General features: G+C 40.7%; 1 long non-coding RNA gene across 2 annotated transcripts; it reads right to left on the reverse strand.

Annotated features, from left to right (window-relative positions):
* Positions 1–176: 176 nt before the first annotated feature.
* On the reverse strand, positions 177–15,979 carry LOC129146769 (uncharacterized). 2 transcript variants are annotated; one of them, XR_008553969.1, is made up of 4 exons: positions 15,894–15,979; positions 13,495–13,552; positions 5,132–5,195; positions 177–594 (listed from the first exon to the last, which is right to left on the reverse strand). It is a non-coding gene; the product is annotated as an uncharacterized LOC129146769 (long non-coding RNA). The 2 variants fall into 2 exon arrangements; XR_008553968.1 differs by lacking the exons at positions 13,495–13,552; positions 15,894–15,979 and adding an exon at positions 5,481–5,553.
* Between the last annotated feature and the right edge of the window lie 3,453 nt (positions 15,980–19,432).

The following is a 19,432-nucleotide window of genomic DNA, read 5'->3' on the forward strand; positions in this document are numbered from 1 at the left end:
ATATTTATATTTACTTCCATTCGAGTTATATCTCCCTTGTTAAGTTGCATGTATAGCTCTAACAATCTTGTCCTGCTACAGGTAATCATGATTGCTGGGGTTAAAAAAAAAAAATGCTTTCCAATCTTATATTCCCTTGTAAGTCTTATGCTCAGACTTCACCTATCTGACCAATATCGTCTAGTTTAGTTCAGAACAAAAGCTGTACAGTAATGTCTAGAGAAGCTGTAAGAGCTCCCTATGGTAGAGGCCACATGAGCTGACATAAGGGCAAGTCAGAGTTTGAGGATTTATTTTTGTCTTTCAACAGTTTGGCAGACACATTTTCGCTACCTGTTTCTGGACTGGATTCTCTTCAGCACATTCAGTATTGATTTGTCCTTTGCTGAAAGAGCAGACTCTGGAGAGCAACCCCAGACTAGGAGGGTGCCCCCACCACCTGGTTGTGCTGCTCCTGAGATGTTGGGGTTCACTTAATGAAGAACTTTTTTTCACAACATATTCTTTCTGCTGCTTAAACTTTCAAATACACTTAACACTCGATTTCTTCCTCTCTAAAGAAATTCCTTGATTTTTTTTTCCTGTATGAGCCCCCTGTAAATCAGAAATGAAAATAAATATTAGAATTAGTTAGAAAGATGAATGCTGAAGAATTTAGGGAAAAAATGAACTAATATTTGCAATTTACTTTAAAACATAACCAAAAACTAATATGGATTGAGAGAGATAGAAGGATGAGTGGATATGTGATAAAACAGAGTAAAATGTTAATGGTAGAATCTACGTGCTAAGTGTATGAATGTTGGTGTAAAATTCTTTCAACATGATTCAGTTTTGAAATGTTCATAATAAAGTGCCGGAAAAAATGTTGGAATGTTTAGGGGAAAATGTAACTTCTTCACATGGTTTGTATCAGTGCTTGAATCAAGATTCAAGAAGTTGGACTAGCATATAAGAGCCACTCTGCTTAGAGCAGTAATTATGAGTAGCACTAGTGCCAAGAAGTCAGATTAGATTGAAATATTTTATTCCATCATAATAGCTATGAAATCCCATTAAACACCAAGTAGTAAATGAAGTGTTCTTTGGTCTGAATAACTTGTTCCTTATTCTCCCCTTTGTTCTCAGGTGGCCAGAATTGGATTCACCATATTAATCCTTGGTCACACTCTCAAGTGTTGCTCAGGTCTATTTACTTATTATTTAATCATTTGCATTAGGCAACGGCAAAACCAGCACCCAAACCCACCCACACCCGCCAGCACTACCCATATCCAACTATGCGATTTTCCAATCCATCCCAAATCATCCTGAATTCTGAAGTTATCATTCTCATGCTGATAGACTGGTAGGTAGATAGATAGATATCCCTATGTGTGTGCTTTGTGTGTATATACATATATATGTATATATTTTTAATTGTTTTTAATTTTATAAAAAGGGTATATTCATTTTGACTTGTCTAGTTTCTTCCTACTAAATATTATAGTGCAAAAATTTAGCCAAGGCTAGTTACAGTACTTCATTTGTTTGATTACTGTAGAATATTGTATCTTGTGAATCTACCATTTATTTGTTCTCTTCAGTTACAGACATAATATAGGCATAATACAGGTTTTAGTATTATGAACATCACTGTAGCTCCCTAGCTTATATATCCAAGAATTTATCTTGGCTATGTGCCTTGTACTGGAATTGCCAGTTTAGGCTACATTAAGGTCCAACTTTCAGAGATAAAGCCAAACTATTTTCCAAAGTGGTTGTGTCAATTTGTACTCCACCCAGTAATATGGACTTTATCCTGAGACAAAATTCAATTCAGTGTAATGAAAGAAAAATCAATGAAATAATTTAATATTACACATACATAAATAAGGTGGATAATGGAATGGAAGCTTCAAGATACGCCTCTTAGCGAGAAAGTGGTAAATGGATTTGTCTGCCCTCTTGATTTATATTCATTGGAGTTACATCTAGATAGATGTTTATGTTTCTTTCCTTCCACTTCTGTTTTCTTAGTTTTGAAATTGTACTATGTGACTCTCTTGGGTTCCTCTCTATCTTAGAGGCTGTGGAAATGTTTTTAACCTTTATTCCTGGGTAAAACAGAAAGTCCCTCTCTACAATAATAATTCTTCCATTAAAAAAAAAAAAAAACAACATTATCCCCCTGTGCACCTCCACCAAACAGTCATTTGTTCTTCTCTCTCTGTCCAGTGAGTGAATGGCCTTGTGGCTAGAGGTCAGAGGCGCCAAATTAATTTGCTTTGTTATTCACATCCAGAGATCTTACAATGGACTCAGTTTTTAAAACTTCCTTAAGAGAAGAAATCGATATAATCATTTCATAGCTGGCAGGATGTTAGCCCCTGATTCATGTTCATCAGTCTAATACCTGGATAGCAGACCCTGAAAATGGATGGTCCCATGCAGTGCAACCGATAGGCCCATCCTACCCTCAGCCCCACTCCTAGCAAGTGCTTTCGCAGATTTGCTCTGCACTCAGGTCACCCAGATGAGAGGAAAAATCTGCCTCTTTGTTGCAGGTGTGAGGGTCACCTCAGGTTTCCTAACAGCCGGGCATTCAGTATGCTGCTCCTGCCTGCCAGTAAGCATCAACACCAAGGCGGCCTTATCAGATAGAGAGTTTCATTATGTGTTATCCACTGGGAATGCTACTAAAAGCAATAAATTCATTTCACTGTGCTAGTCTCTGGACTATTAAAGCATTTTAGTTCTATTTCTCCTTTAACCTCCCATGAGCCAAATATCACTCTGACAAAGTGCTATTCATTACAAAGTTAAGATGACTTTGACTCTGTTTCTCTCCCACATAATACAACGAAGATGCTTTGTCCTGGACTCATCTACAGCCTGACGGTATTATGGATAAAAACATGCCAAGGCAGGCAGTATTTTCTCCAAAATGGATTGAAATTACCTCTAGCTAGCTATGCCTTGCCTAGATAAAGAGTAGCTGAAAAAAATTGGTTTTCTGCTCATATTTAATATCCTGACCAATATATTGCTTAAGGGAGGATGATCGAGGAAAAATAGAATAAAGTAGAAAAATGAAACATCACTGGAATATAAAACAGATCAAATCCCATTCACTTCTCTGTTATCCATACATTTTTCGTCCCCCTGCCCTGTTGAGGGTTAGCAAAGAGTGGAGGAGCTTGGTGGAGTTGTGGAACATCTGCAAGGGAGGGCACAAGTTACATCTTTAAAAGATCATGCTGGCTGGTAGATTGAAGCAGAAATTATAGCTTTATTTGATTTAGTATCTAAGTCAGCTTCAGGTCTGAACCTTGCCTCTGAGACATACCAGTGCTGGACAAAATTATTAACCTCTGGGGACCTCTTTTAATCTATAAGATGGAAGAAAGAGTACCTCTTTAGTAGGTTTGTTGTGAGAACTAAATAAAATAACATATACAAATCTTCCAGCACAGCACTTTACAGACAGCAAGAAAAAAAATATGAATATTTATTTCCTGGTCTTTCTCTTCCCCTCTGTATTGAAAGCTATAGAGGGATGCAGGAGCGGAGAAGAACAAGAATACAGAGCTAAATTGTGAGTGGCAGAGAAAAAGCTTTGTCCTACCAATTTGACTTTAGGGAATATGGCCTCTCTTCTGCCCACATTGAAGGCATTAAACCAAAGAACCACAGAAAACCTGTTTGATATAGGCATGAGGTTGCTGATGTCCCAGATAAAAACTGAGAGGTTGGAGGTGGTCGGAGATGGAGGATACACTGCTCTAAAGTGTAACTGTCCTGGGTCTTAAAGCTGTGTTTTTGGTACCAACTTTCCCTCTCATTTCATCTTAATCCTTCCCTTGATTTCCTTTCCCCTTCATACACCACTCTTCTTGATTTCCTTACTTAGTTTCTACATGCTGTGTGCTATGTACATTTAAAGTCACCTTGTGCCCTAATCTAATTACTTGGTTGATTAATTAAAACTCATCTTTCCTGTTTTTCTCCCCACGGACCTGCATAAGACTTTCCCTTTGTGAGCCTGATGGGAACACTGGAGGTTTGTCAACTCTTACAGCTAATGTCCTGCTTCTAGAACAAAGGGAGCCTCTGTTGGTTCCACAGCTGTGGCCAGTTCCATCAGAATAAGAAGAGATTTGAACTGAACTTTCCAGAACACTAGAAAAAGTCCCCTGTGGCAAGAATAGAATTCATCCTCTCACTTGTATGCCCAATTAGAGACATAGCTTTATAAATAATTGATTATTTTTCTAAAAATATTCCCATCCATTCTCTTTCAAAGAATAACTTAGAGGGCCTCCCCGGTGGCGCAGCGGTTGAGCGCTGGGTTGCGAAGCTGCCCGCGGCCTCTGCGGCGCCGGTTCGATCCCCGGCTGCTCCCCGGCCACCGGAGGAGGGTCCCACATGGCGCGCAGACCTCTCCTGCCGCCCGCTGCTCCCCTCAGCAGTGTACTTCAGTCCTTCTGCCTGCTCTGCTCCCCACTCTGGCTCTGGTGAATTCTCTCACCCTCCCGCGCTTCTGACTGTACCCAGTGCATGTAAAAACCAAACAAAAAAACAAATAAAATAAATAAATAAAAAACATGCCTCTATAAAAAAAAAAAAATTAAAAAAAAAAAAAAAGAATAACTTAGAAATACCTGATATTGTCTAGGCTGGGGGGTTCAGTGGCGAGAGTGTGGGATCCATCAAGTTACTAAAAACTATCTTTGAATGCCTCTTACACTCTGGAATTACTTTTGAAGATGCCATTAAGATACTATGATTGGGGGGGAATGGTGGGCGAATAAGGACAAATGAAAGTTTTTCCACTTGTACATTTGTGCCTCAATATGTTCAAATAGCTCATCAATTATTAACCAACTGGGACAATGTCCAAATACTCATCAGAACATACAACACCAGAAGGCAGTCACTGAAACAGGTTCTATTTATCAAATGCTGTTTACAATCTCTTGGCAGCTTTGTCTTTTTAGAAATTGTTTAGAAGTCTCCCTGATGTATACATGTCATGTGGGGAGGTCTCTGTTTGGATTTCTCACATAAAAGACTGGCAGAAACCCACAGGCAAGTATGTTAACTTCAGATTCATGAGAGATCAAAGAAAGCTGTTCATAGACAAATTCACCTGTGTTGAGTTCCTTCAATTTGTTGCAACAGTTCAGGACTGGGATTCCATGGAAAGGATAATGCTGTTGAAAGATATGATGAAATTCAGAGCTTAAAATATGGTATCTGTGAACAGGACATGAATTATGAGAGAAGAAAATTCATAGTATTTAAGATGTCTGTCCATACTTGGCAGCATTAAAAAAAAATTTTATCCTAATATTTTTTGTTCTGTTATTCCCAAAAGTAGGAGTTGAGAAAGATAGGAGAATTGATATACATCTGATTTTTTTCCATATGCAAATATAAAGACCTCGCTTTCAAAACATATACAATTGAGTAGCTCTTACATTAAAAATTGAACTTACTAGGTTTGATCATTGATTTCTTTTTGAGATGAGCATTTTGTTGAAATCTCACTTTCCAAAGAATAAAGAACAAGAGAAGAAAGAAGAAACGAGATTAGGAAAAACAAATTCACCAAGATCTTCTAGTCATGGTCCTGATTTGCATATCTCAGAAATGCCCACAAATCTTCATGTGTTAAAGATACAGAGCAAAGCAGCCTGCACACCTGCCCAGGGTACAGCAATTAAATGCCTGAGTGTACAGTGCCTATTTGCAGCAAAGTAATGGAGACACCAGCTCTCTACTCCTGTCCCAAGCTAGAGAGCATGGGAAGCCATCTGGGGTAACGTCTGTGCAGATACAGAAAGCCAAGTGGGGGAGTCTTCGTGGAGGTGTCCACCAGTACCTTTACCTCCCTCATCACCAGCCACCCTCATAACCAGGAGGAGGCCCATGTAGAACTCTTGGGACCAGATGCCCAAGGTCGCAGTGCCACAGGTCGCAGTGCCACTCAGGCAAATGGGTGGCTTTTCTTTCTTAACCCTCATGTGGGAAAGACAAAAGGAAGCCGGTGGGGGGTGGGGCAGGGTGAAAGTGCTTCCCTAAATCCACCTGAAGCAAGGTGGTGCTGGGAATTTATTAAGACCCATGATTTATGACTCCTGGTTAAACATCCCAAAGAGCTGTTCCTGTCCCCAGGCGAGTACCTCAGAATGAATAATCCCACAATGTAGAGTCAATAAAATCCAAACAATTTTTTATTTTTACACGTAGACAAATATGTGGAAAAGATCTCTGGAGTGGGGGAAGATTTAAAAGAGCATGAACACATTTTAAATTATTTAATAGAAAAATACCAAACAAATCTAATGATAATTATCTTCACCTTCATCCTTCATTTTTCTAAGAAATATTCTGTTTAACCTGGAGGGTACTTGAAAGAGGCACAGGGTCCTGGCTCTGTCTAGAACAGTTGAGGAACTGGGCCTCTACCTTCCCTTGGAACAATCCAAAGGGAATTGGGGGGCCTCCCCTGGTGGCTCAGCGGTTGAGCACTGGGCTGCAAAGCTGCCCGCAGCCTCTGCAGCGCCTGTTCTATCCCCGGCTGCCGGCGAGGGTCCCACATGGCATGCAGACCTCTCCTGCCACGCCCGCTGCTCCCCTCAGCAGTGTACTTCGGTCCTTCTGCCTGTTCTGCTCCCTGCTCTGGCTCTGGTGAATTCTCTCACCCTCCTGTGCTTCTGACTGTACCCAGTGCTTGTATAAAATAAATAAAAAAAAAATTAATCTTAAAAAAAAAACAAAAACAAAAACAAAGGGAATTTGGAATTATCTTTGCTATGTCACCTGAAGATTCATATTCCACAAATAATAACTCTGTTATTCACCTTCTATAATAATGCTCAGATGCACTCACCGTCTGCTGTCCCTAATTTAGAATGACATCATGGAGACAAACGTAATACCACCACCCTCCTCTCCTCCTCTTCCTCATTATATGAAAGTGGTGCTGTTGCCCCCTGAACAGCAGACCTAAGAAAGACTTACATATTTTTTATACTTTCCCGAGGAGCAAATTTCACAGGAAACAGAGCTACCTCAACTGAAAGCAATTTGTATACATGAAGTATTCAGAAGTGTTCAGTGGGCAGAACCATCATTAGCGTTCAATGGCACACTTTGTTCCTCGCAAGCACTCCTTGGCCCTACAAAGGGTAATCATGGCTGTTCTTCTTCACTCACTCTAAATTAATTTGTCCTCTAGGACCACAGGACTGCCAGGTTAGCAGCCCTAGAATCTAACCTCCTAATTGTACTACACCATAGCCTTGCCAGCATCCCTTAGCAATCCCTCTTTGTAAAACATTATGCTTCTCTTCGAATTGGAGGTTAGGAGATAGGCAGTGAGGGGCACAGCTGATGGAGACCTAGAGGTTGATTTCTAAATTACACAGGTAAGGCGACACAGCCACCAACTTTTGCCAGAGGTTAACAGATATTCGCAAAGCACTATTAACTGACATTTTTTTCTGAGTGATATGAATTTAAGGAAATATATAATCACACTCTTGAGTATGCTAATCTTGAGCCTAACCCCTTGTCTCTTTTTTCCTGCATCTAGCACAGACATATATTTAATTATGATGATAACAAGGCACAACTGAAGCAAACAAAGGCCAAGCCTTATGGAGATTTGTGATCAAGTTGATGCCATAGATTTGAAGCAGCAGCTCTAAGCATTAGGAATCCACTGACATTTTTGCACACCTACCGTGGCACATGCCAGACTTTGTGCTAGTGCTTAACATGTATTATCTTATTAAATATTCAACATCCTGTAGGAATTTATTTTTGTCTCCCATATTACAGAGAAGAATTTGAGGTGCATAGCTGTTAATTGCCCCAGACCACACAGTTAGTAGGTGGCGGAGCCGGATTCCAAACTAAGAGCCCAGGGCATGTCCTTTTCACAACTTGACGCAATATTCAACCAAAAAATAATCATGCCTGCTCCTCCTTGCTAACAGCATGCTCTTCTGGGAGCGGAAGAATCAACTGATAAAAAAGGTTCAGAGTCCAAGTGTAAGGCCTGAATCAACGGGGGCCGGGATCCACACATGTGATTAAACTTCTAAAGCTTTGACCCAACAGATCAATTCCAAGAAATTGCAGAGTTAAGTACTTCTTTATAGGGCCTGGGGAAAAGCAAACCCAGAAAAAAATATTCATGGTTATAATCAAAGCCCATTGCAGAGTCCAGGAACAATTACAGGCATTGCAGACATGTTGAGCAGAATGAACAGCCAGTCATTGGGTCAGACTGTGCTCATAGGATCAAGACAAGAGCTGAGCAAAGCTGAGAGGAAGCTGAATGAGTCCAGAGTCAGAACAGAGGACCCACGCTGCCAGAGCCAGGGGACAGCTGCTTGGGTAAGCGCCCAGGGAGCAGTCACATTTTGAAGTGATATTTTCAAACCCTGGCATTACCTGACCTTATTTTTACATCTGTTTCACCCCAGTAGGGTGAGAAGCTGTGTGGGTCCTCCCAGGGATCAGGCCAGTGTTTGGTGATTCTAGACAGAGCTGTAGAGGGAAGTCAGAAAATTAGTTTCAGCCTTTGGGTCCCCAGGGTCAAGCACTGTGCTGAGATCAGAGGAGGATCAATAAATATTTGTGGAAGGCTGGAAGGAAAAGGAAGGCCTGGATAGGCCAGATTCAATTACTATTAACAAGCCATTACCATAACAAGACTGCAATCCAGGGCAGTGTGTCAGGAAGGGACAGAAAAAAACAGCCCAGCTGCCGAATGTGGCATGGCAACCATCAGGAAAGGGATTATGACTGAGGACCTAGTCACTAGGAGATAAGGGCTGAGGATCTCTTTAATCCCGAAAAAGGGCTGGAGTGCAAAATAAAAAATGTGGTCATTTGTAACTGTAGTGAGAAGAAGAAATACATTCTGTCTCTGAGGAACTGGATAATGAATTAGGACCTTACTCACAAGCCACAGGAAGGAGGAGGGGCCAAGATATCAGGACCGGGAAGCGGGGAAGATAGCAGGACTGAGAACTTAAAGCCCTGATGGGGAGATTATCTGGCATGGGCCATTGTTCATCTTGGGATAAAGTAGAAGCTACAGGAAGTGCTCCATACTCTTGGTAGAGAATATTCAAGGTCCAGCTGACCTGGAAACCTAACGGATGAGGCATATCTTTCTCTTTGCTGATTACTAATTTATTCATTCTGTTCCCAGGCTAGCTGAGAATTTAAGGCATATTCTCCTGGCTCTTGTAAAAGATCCATCTCTCGTGTTCAGTTTTTGAAAGAAAAGAAGGAAAAGGGACATTGAGGACCCAGGAGAAATAAGACAGTAGGGCCGTTTGCACAGAGAGACAGTTCTTTTAGGAGAGAGTGAGAAATCTACAAAACCCTACTGTAGGGTAAAGTAAAAAGTGTCAGGCTTTTCTGCCCTCCCGCCATCAGGATAGATGATGGATCCTTGCGGTCCTGAATGCATGCCTGATGGCGGGCACCTGGAGTAGGGTGTGGGCATAGGTAGATGGGATTCACCTGGGCTAAGGCTGGGCTTATAAGGGCAGCATCACGGGGATGCCAGGAAAACCACGAGAAGAAGCAGAGAGAGAGCAGAACCACGAGAGAAGCAGAGCAGAGAACCACGAGCAGAGCACCACTAGCAGAGCGAAAGAGAAGCAGAGAACACCAGAGAACACCAGAGAACCCAGAAAGAGTGTAGACTTGCTGGGGGCTGGGAGGCCTGCCAGCCTCCCGGCCCCCCAGCACCCCTGCCTGGTAAATCCAATTAAAAGCCTGCAAAAGCCACCGAGGGCTCCAGTACTCTCTCCTCCTTACCCCGTCTGCTCAGGTCATAGAAATCCTGCTCTGTGTCCTCCTGCCCTTATACCTACCAAGGAGCCCCCGCAGAGTACTTGCTCAAAACATGTGGCTATTTACCCCAGGGAGTCATTTGTATGAATGAATGTCAAGATATGTCTCCAATTTCAATTACAGGGAAGAAAGAATATTTTAGAGGCTAGAGATACAGAGATGGTTTGCTTCTAAGTTTCCCCTTAGACTGCTCCTGAGAGCTGTGCAGTAGCAATATATAAAGTTCAGTGCTTGGGGGCTGGAAGTCCAAAAATTGCAAGGAAAGAATGGATGACAAGATGTATACTATAACTCACCAGTAATTTCTAGGTCAGTTGCAAATGATTACCGTTAATAATTGCAAGCTTTTATTGGGCTCGTTCTATTTTTAGAATGCTTTACCATCATTCATGTGTTATTTCTCACAACATAGCCATGAGGTAGATCATCATTATTATCACATTACAGATGCACTAAGGATGTCAAGTTGGATTTAATTGACCCAGGAACATAGCTATTCTTAGTAGTTCATTTACCCCTCTGCTCTTTGGTCTTAAAAATCTATTGATGCTGCCTAGAGGGAGATACTGCTAAAGTGCAATTTAGAAAGAAACATTGCAGACAACCACAGAGAATTACAGGAGCAGAGTAGGTACTAAATTTCTAAAAGGTAAGAAGTGCCAGAGAGAAGCTTCCATGTATTCTAAAAGTGGCTTGAATTAGCTTCTGACTATTTTCGTTAAAATTCTTTTCTCCTAAGGTTACTGACACCTTGAAAGTATGGATTTAGCTTAGCATGCATAGACTGTGAGTAGTTTCTATGTCCTGTCTTTGCAATGTTCAGCCTGGTTTCCCATCCATGATACATCCCAAGGCCAAATTATTTTATTCATATGGAAGCTGCATGGGATTTGATGTTCACTCCAAGACTGAAACAAATATGACCACCTGCTGGCAACAGAGCTGCCAGAAAAGTGGAGAAGCTGTCCAGCAGCACTTCATGACTGCAGCAGCCCATCTGCATAGTGCAGGAGAATGCTTTAGCTGTCTGTCTGTGGGATGTTTTTCCTTTGCTTTGTCATTTGACTTTCCACTTGTCCACCTGAGGACTCTTCCCAACAAGCACTGAGATTACCCTTGTTCGTGTTTGAGTCCCTCAAAAAAGATAGGCTGGAGTCTTAACCTTCAGTACCTCAGAATATGATTTTATTTAATAGAAATGTAATCAAAGTAGAAATAAGGTCTTTGCAGAGGTAATCAAGTGAAAATGAGGTCACTAGGTTAGACCATAATTCATTAAAACTGACATCCTTTCATAAAGAGGAAATTTGAATACATAGATGTGCAGAGGAAAGATGGTTATGTGAATACAGGAACTGGAGTTATGTATCTGTGTGCCAAGGAACATCAAAGATGGCTAGCAAACAACCAGATGCTGGGAAGATGCAAGGAATGATCCTTCTTCTGTGAGTTTCAAAGAGAACATGATCCCACAAGTGAAAGCAGACTTCAAGCCTCCTGCACTGTGACATAGTAAATTTTGTTTTTCTAAGCCACATAACTAAGAAAATAGTTATTAAAATATAATTACTAAAATAAATGAAAAAGAATTTTTAAGTATTTATACCATTACTCTCCCTAATAGCCAAAAAGTGAAAACAACTCAATATCCTTCCAAATAAGATGGATGAATTGAAAACAGTACAGCAATGAGATTAAACCAACTATTGTTATACCCTCTCACTAACACAGCTCTCCCTCACAAACATGACTTTGAGCAAAAGACACCAGAAACAGAGCAGCATATGACATATTGTTTCCTTTACATCTAGCTGAAAAACAGGAAAAACTAAACACAAGTGATAAAACCGGGGGTAAAGAGTGAGAAGAGAGGGTTTGAAGAGACTTATGGGGCTACTGGTAACAGTCTATTTCTGTATCTGGATGATAGCTATGTAAGTATGCTGATTTTGAAAATTAATCAAGCTATATACTTAAGTTTGTGTGCTTTTTTGTTTGTATATTTCAATGGAAAAAAAGCCTATTTGCTGATAGTGGATCTTACAGAACCACAGAACTTTAAAATCTGATGCATTTTTAGAGTTGGGAATCAAAGTGCAACAGGGTGGTCCTCAAGGAAAGGGGAGTTGCGAGGTTCCCTGCCCTACCCAAGGGGTGGTGGAGTTAAGCAGGGAGGAGGAGAAGCTGGAGAGGAGGCTGGAGGAAGGCAGGAGGGAGGATGGAGATCTGGAGGAGGCACAGGGAGCAGAGAGACACATGAAGAAGCTGCACTTGCTTCTCAGGCTTGGACTGGTACTAGGGATTTGGGGGACATGGAGAGAAACACTTGAAACAGATGTGGGTAAGAGACCCATGGGGAAATTAACAATGTGAGCTTTTATGTTGATGCTGATTTTGATTTTGCTCCTTCTGTCCCAGACTTGCCTGGCCCCTTCTAACTCTTTCCTCTGGGTCCCCACTAGAAGGTGCTTTAGACTTGAGGCAGGTTTTTGGACCTCAGTGGCCTGGATTTGGGCCAACCCCATTTGGCTAAGCATTTACTCATGAGAGGATGGGTAGCTTTGGGTACTTAGTCTGGAAACTATTTTATCTATTCCTTCTGTTCTCTTGTCTTTGTTGCACACTAATTATTTTAAAGTTCCTTTCCATTAAAGGCTTTATGCACTAAGTATGATTTGTCTTGATGTGGTGGATGGCAGATCCTATTTAGAGCAGGCAGGTTTGGGAGTTTTGGGGTTCCCCCCACCCTGTCCTGTAACAAAAGGAGAATGACTGACCCACCTTAGATAGGGGGCTTGTGTGGAAATGTGTGGAAGGGTAAGTTCAAGCCACACTCTGCAACTGTCCATAGCAATGCCAAGGACTTGAGGATTTATTTAGATGACCACAGAGAGTTAGTGGGGATTGAGTGAGGCAATGTGATCAGATTCAAACTTAGGTAAAACTTTTTATAACAATACATGAACATGAGGAGAAAAGAAATGGGAAGACTATGCAAGACACGTCAAAGAGAAAAAAAAATGAAACACTTAACACTTGACAAAGAATTAAAATGTGTTTTCCCCATACACATCCATGTCTGCCCTTTACCTGACCTATGGAGTAAGCCAGTATGGATTATTTTTTTTTAAGTTCCAACTTTTTAAAAAATTATTTTGTTTTGTATATTTTTACATCATTTTTCTTTTTTATGCAATATATGCATTTTCATCTCAGTTACAGTCTCCATGAAATTCCCACCACCCATTCACCCGTGAACTATCACCATGGTCCCTTGTGCTCTTCCCTTCCCCATCTTGATCCTACTCCCTTCTCACCTCTGCACAATGTCTCTGGTTTATAGTTGCCTCCTGATTTTGATTTTCACTTTATTATAGCTACTTTTTTTTTCCTGATCCCTTATTTGCATCCTCTACATTCCTTCTATAAGTGAGACCATCTAATATTTTTCTTTTTCTTTCTGGCTTATTTCACTGAGCATGATCCCTTTCAGTATGGATTCTAAAATGCTAGTTATACCCAAAAGCTTCCCACCCTCTTCAGAGGAGCATCTTCACTGTAGGTGGCTGGCAAGATGGGGGAAGCCCTGGAGAAGCCACCACCAAACCATTTTCATCCTGGCAATACCTGGATTCTAGTCCCTGTCATGCTTCATGTCTCAGGGCACATTCAAGCCTGCAATTTCCTGTAAAGTTCAAAGGAAAAGTTGTGTTATATGTTGGAAAAATTATAGGACAGAAACTGCAAGCAGCACAGATCTGAGATCTATGCAAATGGATCAACAGTTTTTGACACTAATTTCTTTATAGTCTGATGCTAAGATAGATTCAAAATACTAAACAGCAACAAGGGAAAACAGCACAGAGAATGTTGTAACTTGTGTGTGGTCCTGTCCATATGAAACAAGAGCACATGTCTAGCTCTGTGGACACAAGAAATCCACTCCTTGTTTATGAACAAGGTATACATGTATAAGGGTCCAGTAAAGGGAAAAGAAAATCTTTTTCCCTCCTTTTTCCCTTTGTGACTCTCCTAGTGAATCTTCAAGGGAGGGTATATGAGATGAAGGTCTACATAGAAAACAACACAGAGGTCTGAATTGCTCTCCCTGGAAATGCCTTTCATTAGTATCTGGGAATTTAGATTTCAAGAATGTTCCCACCATTAATTGATCAAAGTGGCTCACTGTGTTTGGAAACTACAAACAGTACAGTTTATGCTTATATTATATGCTATGGAGAAATAGAAACAAAAGGTACATATATATATATACACACACCTTATCACCTTATATATAGAATCTTCTCTCTCTCTCTCTCTGTGTATAGTACATATACATAGATATATGAAGAGAAAGAAAATGAGCGAGATTCATTTTAAGAAACTAGTTGACACAAATGTAGACTCACAAGTTCAAGATCTGAGGGTGTATCAGTAGGCTAGAGACCCAGGAGAAGCCAATGTTACAGTTCAAGTCCAAATGCCAACTGTTGGCACAATTCCTTGCTTGGGAAAATTCAATCTTTTGTTCTGGCCTTCAAATAATTGAATAAGGCTAATCCATCTTATGCAGAATAATCAGCCCCATCAAAACCCACCAACTCAATGTAAATCTCATCCAAAACATACTCATATACACATGCAGAATGTTTGATGAATCTGGGCTCTGTGGCCCATTCAATTTGACATATAAAATTAACCATTACAGTGCTGTACACCTGCTTTTGTGAGCCTAGAAATAAAGTGTATGCCCAGTAGAGGCTGCCTGTGTAATCCACTCCCAGTAAAAACCTCTGGCACAAAGTTGTTGGGCAGCTTCCCTGGTAGAGAACATTTCACAAGTATTATCAAACTCATTGTGGGGATTAAGTATGTCCTGTGCAACTTCCCTAGGAGAGGACCCTTGGAATCTTGAGTCTGGTTTCCTCCATATGCCTGTTCCCTTTGCTGATTGTGCTTTGCTTGCTTCTGCTGTAATGAATCATAGTTTGTGTAAGACTAGTTATTGAGTCCTGTGAATTCTCCCACTGAATCATCAAACTTGGGTGTGTGATCTTGGAGCCCTTTAACACAAGAACCCATCTTTTTCCCTTCTTCAATTGAAATATATTGAAAGGCATAATACAAGAAAATCGCATATTATATCAAAAGGGCATTTTAATGAGTAACATAAAAATAGCTCAAGAGGAACTAGTGATTAAAGTACTTTGGAAATATGAAGTGCTACATAAATACTAAGTTACAATAATAAGACAAATTATAATTTTCCATTAATTTCAAAGGGCATTTCCACAGAAAACAAATTTAATTATGTATGTCCAGCAAGAACTGTTGTAAACCATTTAAATAGACCTAGGATATTTTTAGCGAGGATAAGTACAAAAATCCATTAACCAAAGGGAAAAATGTTTGGGGACTATTGAATGAAATTTCAAGCCTAATAACTTTGAAATCAGTTTATTAGAGCTATAAGGAAATATTTCATGTATAATGGTCTCTGGGTATTGCTTAATAGTGATAATAATTAACTTCTCAAATTCAATAAAATGTAGGAAATTTAGCTATATTCAGCACTTGACAAATAAATCATGGTAATTACATGTTCACATGGCCAATACGTCATCTAACTCAGTCTTGTAAGCAGAAACTCTTTCAGGTAATTAGTCTTTTTTTTTAAGCCACTTGTATAAAATGACTCCCACTTGTCAGGAGATTTGAGGCTCTGTGATATAGAAACAAGAGTTTCCTACATCTTCAGGTCAGTGTCAGTATCCTTTCAGGTAAAATGTTAGTATAATGTGTATTTCTAGGATATTATAACACATCCAGATATAATCTCTGGGGGGTTGAAGGTGTTGGGTGGCACAGTACTGGAATTTTTCAATTTCAGGGCTGCCTTGAGTTCCACTGTGCTACGTGGGGAACAAGGTAATATATCAAAATCCCAGAAAAGCCACAGAAAATGCATTATCAAAGCCTGATACTAAGAAATGACTAAAGCCATACACTAAGCACATTTTATGTACCTTTTATATCACAAAGAAGGCTGGCATTCAATTACTTGACACATGATCTAAAGCAGAGATTTTCAGTGTTAGTTTTAGATCATCATCCCATGGAATCCTGTTAAGAATGCAAATTATTCAGCAGCAACAACAAAAACAACCTGTTTTGAAAATGGGCAAAGGACTTGAATAGTTTTATATATATATATATATATATATATTATATATATACATATACATACATATATATGCAAATGAAAAGACATTTATCATCACTACCTATAGCACCGGGGCCCTATCTTACACTTTTTGATTGTAGTGTGACTGACCTGAAGCTTTGGATTGTGCAGGCAGCCATTTTATTTTTTAAATTTATTTATATATATTTTACATCATTGTTCATTTTAAACAATGTTTGCATCCCCCCCCCCCCCACTCAGGTGTAGTCCGCATAGAATATCCTCCACCAATGCACCATCACCTCAGGGTCTTGTGCTCCTCCCTTCCTCCCAGTGATCCCTCTCCCTTCTGTCCCCTGCAAGATGTCTCTGGTTTATAATTATCTGTTTGTTTTGTTTGTTTTATTATTTTTTTCCACTGATGACTTATTTGTCTTTCCTATATTCCTCCTATAAGTGAAACCATCCAATATTTTTCTTTTCCTTCTGATTTATTTCACTGAGCATAATTCCTTCCAGCTCCATCCATGTTGCTGCGAATGGCATTAGTTTATCTTTTTTGATCACTAAATAGTATTCCATTGTGTTTATGTACCACATCTTCTTGTTCCAGTCATCTATTCTGGGGCATTTGGGTTGTTTGTATCCATTTTAAAAGACATTCCTCTCATATAAGCCTCTTCTCAACTGTATGACACAGCGACCAGCAACAAGCAGATAAGGTACTGGCAGCCTTCACCATGAACATCCCCAAATAGAAAGCCCTGGGTAACCTAGACAACTGACAACTTGAATGACCTTCCTATTCCCTAATTGCCCTCTTATGCTTTAAGAAAGAGTGAAGATTCACTGGGGGCTGGGAGGCCTGCCAGTCTGCCTACCATGTAGCTGGTAAAATCACAATAAAAGCCTGAAAAAGCCACCAAGGGCTCTAGGGCCCTCCTTTACCCATCTGCTCGGGTCATAGAGATCCTGCTCCATCTCTTCCTGTCACTACACAGTCAAAAGATAAAAATGAACCAAATGTCCATCAACAGATGGAAAAAAAAAAAGTGGTGTCTACCTACAACAAAATATTACCTTTATGAAGTCAAATTTGGATACCTGTTTCAATGTGGATGTGTCTTGTACACATTGTGCTAAATGAAATTAGACATGACAGGACAAATATTGTATAATTTAACTTATTAACCAGAATAGGCAAATTCATGGAGACAGAAAATATGAGAAGTTGCCAGAGGTGGAGATGTGAGGAATGGGAAGACATTAATAGGTATAGATTTTTTGGGGGATGGTAAAATATGTTTGGAAAACAATAGTGGTAATGGTTGTATACATTGTAAATGTACTTCATGCTACCTAATTGCATACATAAAATGATTAAAATGCCACATTTTATGTTACACGTATTTTATCACAATATAAAATCAAGTATTTTAAAAAAATGCAAAAGAAAAAAAATATGGGCCCTACCCCCACATCTACTGAATCAGAAACTCTTCAAATGGGGTCCAGGTGATTCTGATACATTCTAGAGTTTAAGAACCACTTATTCAAAGAGATCTGTAGTATCATAATTAGAATAATATGGGGGCAGAATAATATCTACATTAAGAAATAAAGACTGCATTTGTACCCTTTTTGCAAATTGTTAGTATTATTCAAATACAAAGATCCAGCCAATGCTGCATATGTATGTATATGGGGGGGGGGGGAGTGTAAAAGAAACTTCCTATTTGAAATCCCGTGTAATTTCAAATAACCGAGGAACACCATTGTGGAAAATGGTGGCTTCTTAAAGTGGCTTGGCTTCTTTAAACTAAGGGTCAAAATGTGGGCAATTCAAACTTCTTTCCATGGGCAAGACTTGCAGCATAAAGATATCAGTTCTTTATGAGTTATTGTAGGGTAAATGGAAGTGATCAGGTTTTTTCTGCCCTGCCACCATTAGCATCAATGACCAACACCTATGGTCTTACACGTGTGCCTGATGGCAGCACCTTGTGCATGGCGTGGGCGCGTACAATTGTGAACACCTGAGCCCAGAGACTGAGCATTTAAGGGCAGCAGCAGAGGACAGGAGGCGGTAGAGGACCATATGGTAGAGTGCAATAGAGAGTGGTGGAGAGTGTCAGAGAACAGTGTAGGGTCAGGAATGACATGGTGCAGGTTTTCTAGGATCCAGCAGACCAGGTAAAGGAGGAGTCAGAGTCCTCAGTAGCTTTTGCAGGTTTTTTATTTAGATTACCAAGTACAAGGCAGGCAGGGGCCAAGTCTTCACTCTGGGCTCTCCGACCTTCTCTCACATTCTCTCTGCTCTTCTCATGGCTCTTTTTCTCTCTCGGCTTCTTCTTTCGGCTTCTCCTTGTCTTCTCCGTGACACCACCCTTAAAAGCCCAGTCTTAGCCCAGGTGAATCCCATCTACCTATGCCCACACCCTACTCCAGGTGCCCGCCATCAGGCATGCATTCAGGACCGCAAGGATCCATCATCTATCCTGATGGCAGGAGGGCAGAAAAGCCTGACATTTTTCCTTACCCTACAAACGGTTAAGAGAAGAAACCTTATAGGGATTCTCAGGGGGGCCCAAGTTGCTGTCTCCCTGCTGGCTTGTTTCCCCTAATCTGTAGGGATAATGCAAGGGTTCCAAGTTTCTCTTTCAAGCTGCCTGAACTGATGATGAACCTACCCAGCCTGTCATGGCTGCAGAACAGTGGTCTTAAGAAATCCAATTAAACTCATATATTTTAGCAATTAGCATCTACTAAGGTCTTTCAGATAGAGGAAATTTAATGCAGGAAATCTGTAAGGCAGGACTGGACACAGTGCCGGTTTTCTAGGATCCCATGCAGACCGGGTAAAGGAGGAGTCAAAGTCCTCAGTGGTTTTTGCAGGTCTTTTATTGGGATTTACCCGGTACACGGCAGGCAGGACTGCTGGGGGGCCGGGAGGCTGGCAGGCCTCTCAGACCCCAGCAAATCTGCACTCTATCTGGGCTCTCCGGCATTCTCGGCTTCTCTCTCGGCTTCTGCTGCTTCTTTCTCAGCTTCTCTTTTGGCTACTGTTCTTCTCGGCTTCTGCTGGCGTCTCCGTAACACCGCCCTCAAAAGCCCCATCTTAGCCCAGGTGAATCCCATCTACATAGGCCCACACCCTACTCCAGGTGTCCGCCATCAGGCACGCATTCAGGACCGCAAGGATCCATCATCTATCCTGATGGCAGGAGGGCAGAAAAGCCTGACATTTTTCCTTACCCTACAAAATCAAATACAAAGATTGTTGGAGATCAAAGAAAAGCAGCAAAGCATTGTAAAAGACTCAGAGAGTAGGAACACTAGGAAGTCATTTACCTCACCTGGGCCTGGAGATGCAACAAGCAG

This window comes from Talpa occidentalis, unplaced genomic scaffold (assembly GCF_014898055.3).
Source record: "Talpa occidentalis isolate TD23 unplaced genomic scaffold, MPIMG_talOcc4v2.1 talOcc4.4, whole genome shotgun sequence".
Lineage (NCBI taxonomy): Eukaryota > Metazoa > Chordata > Mammalia > Eulipotyphla > Talpidae > Talpa > Talpa occidentalis.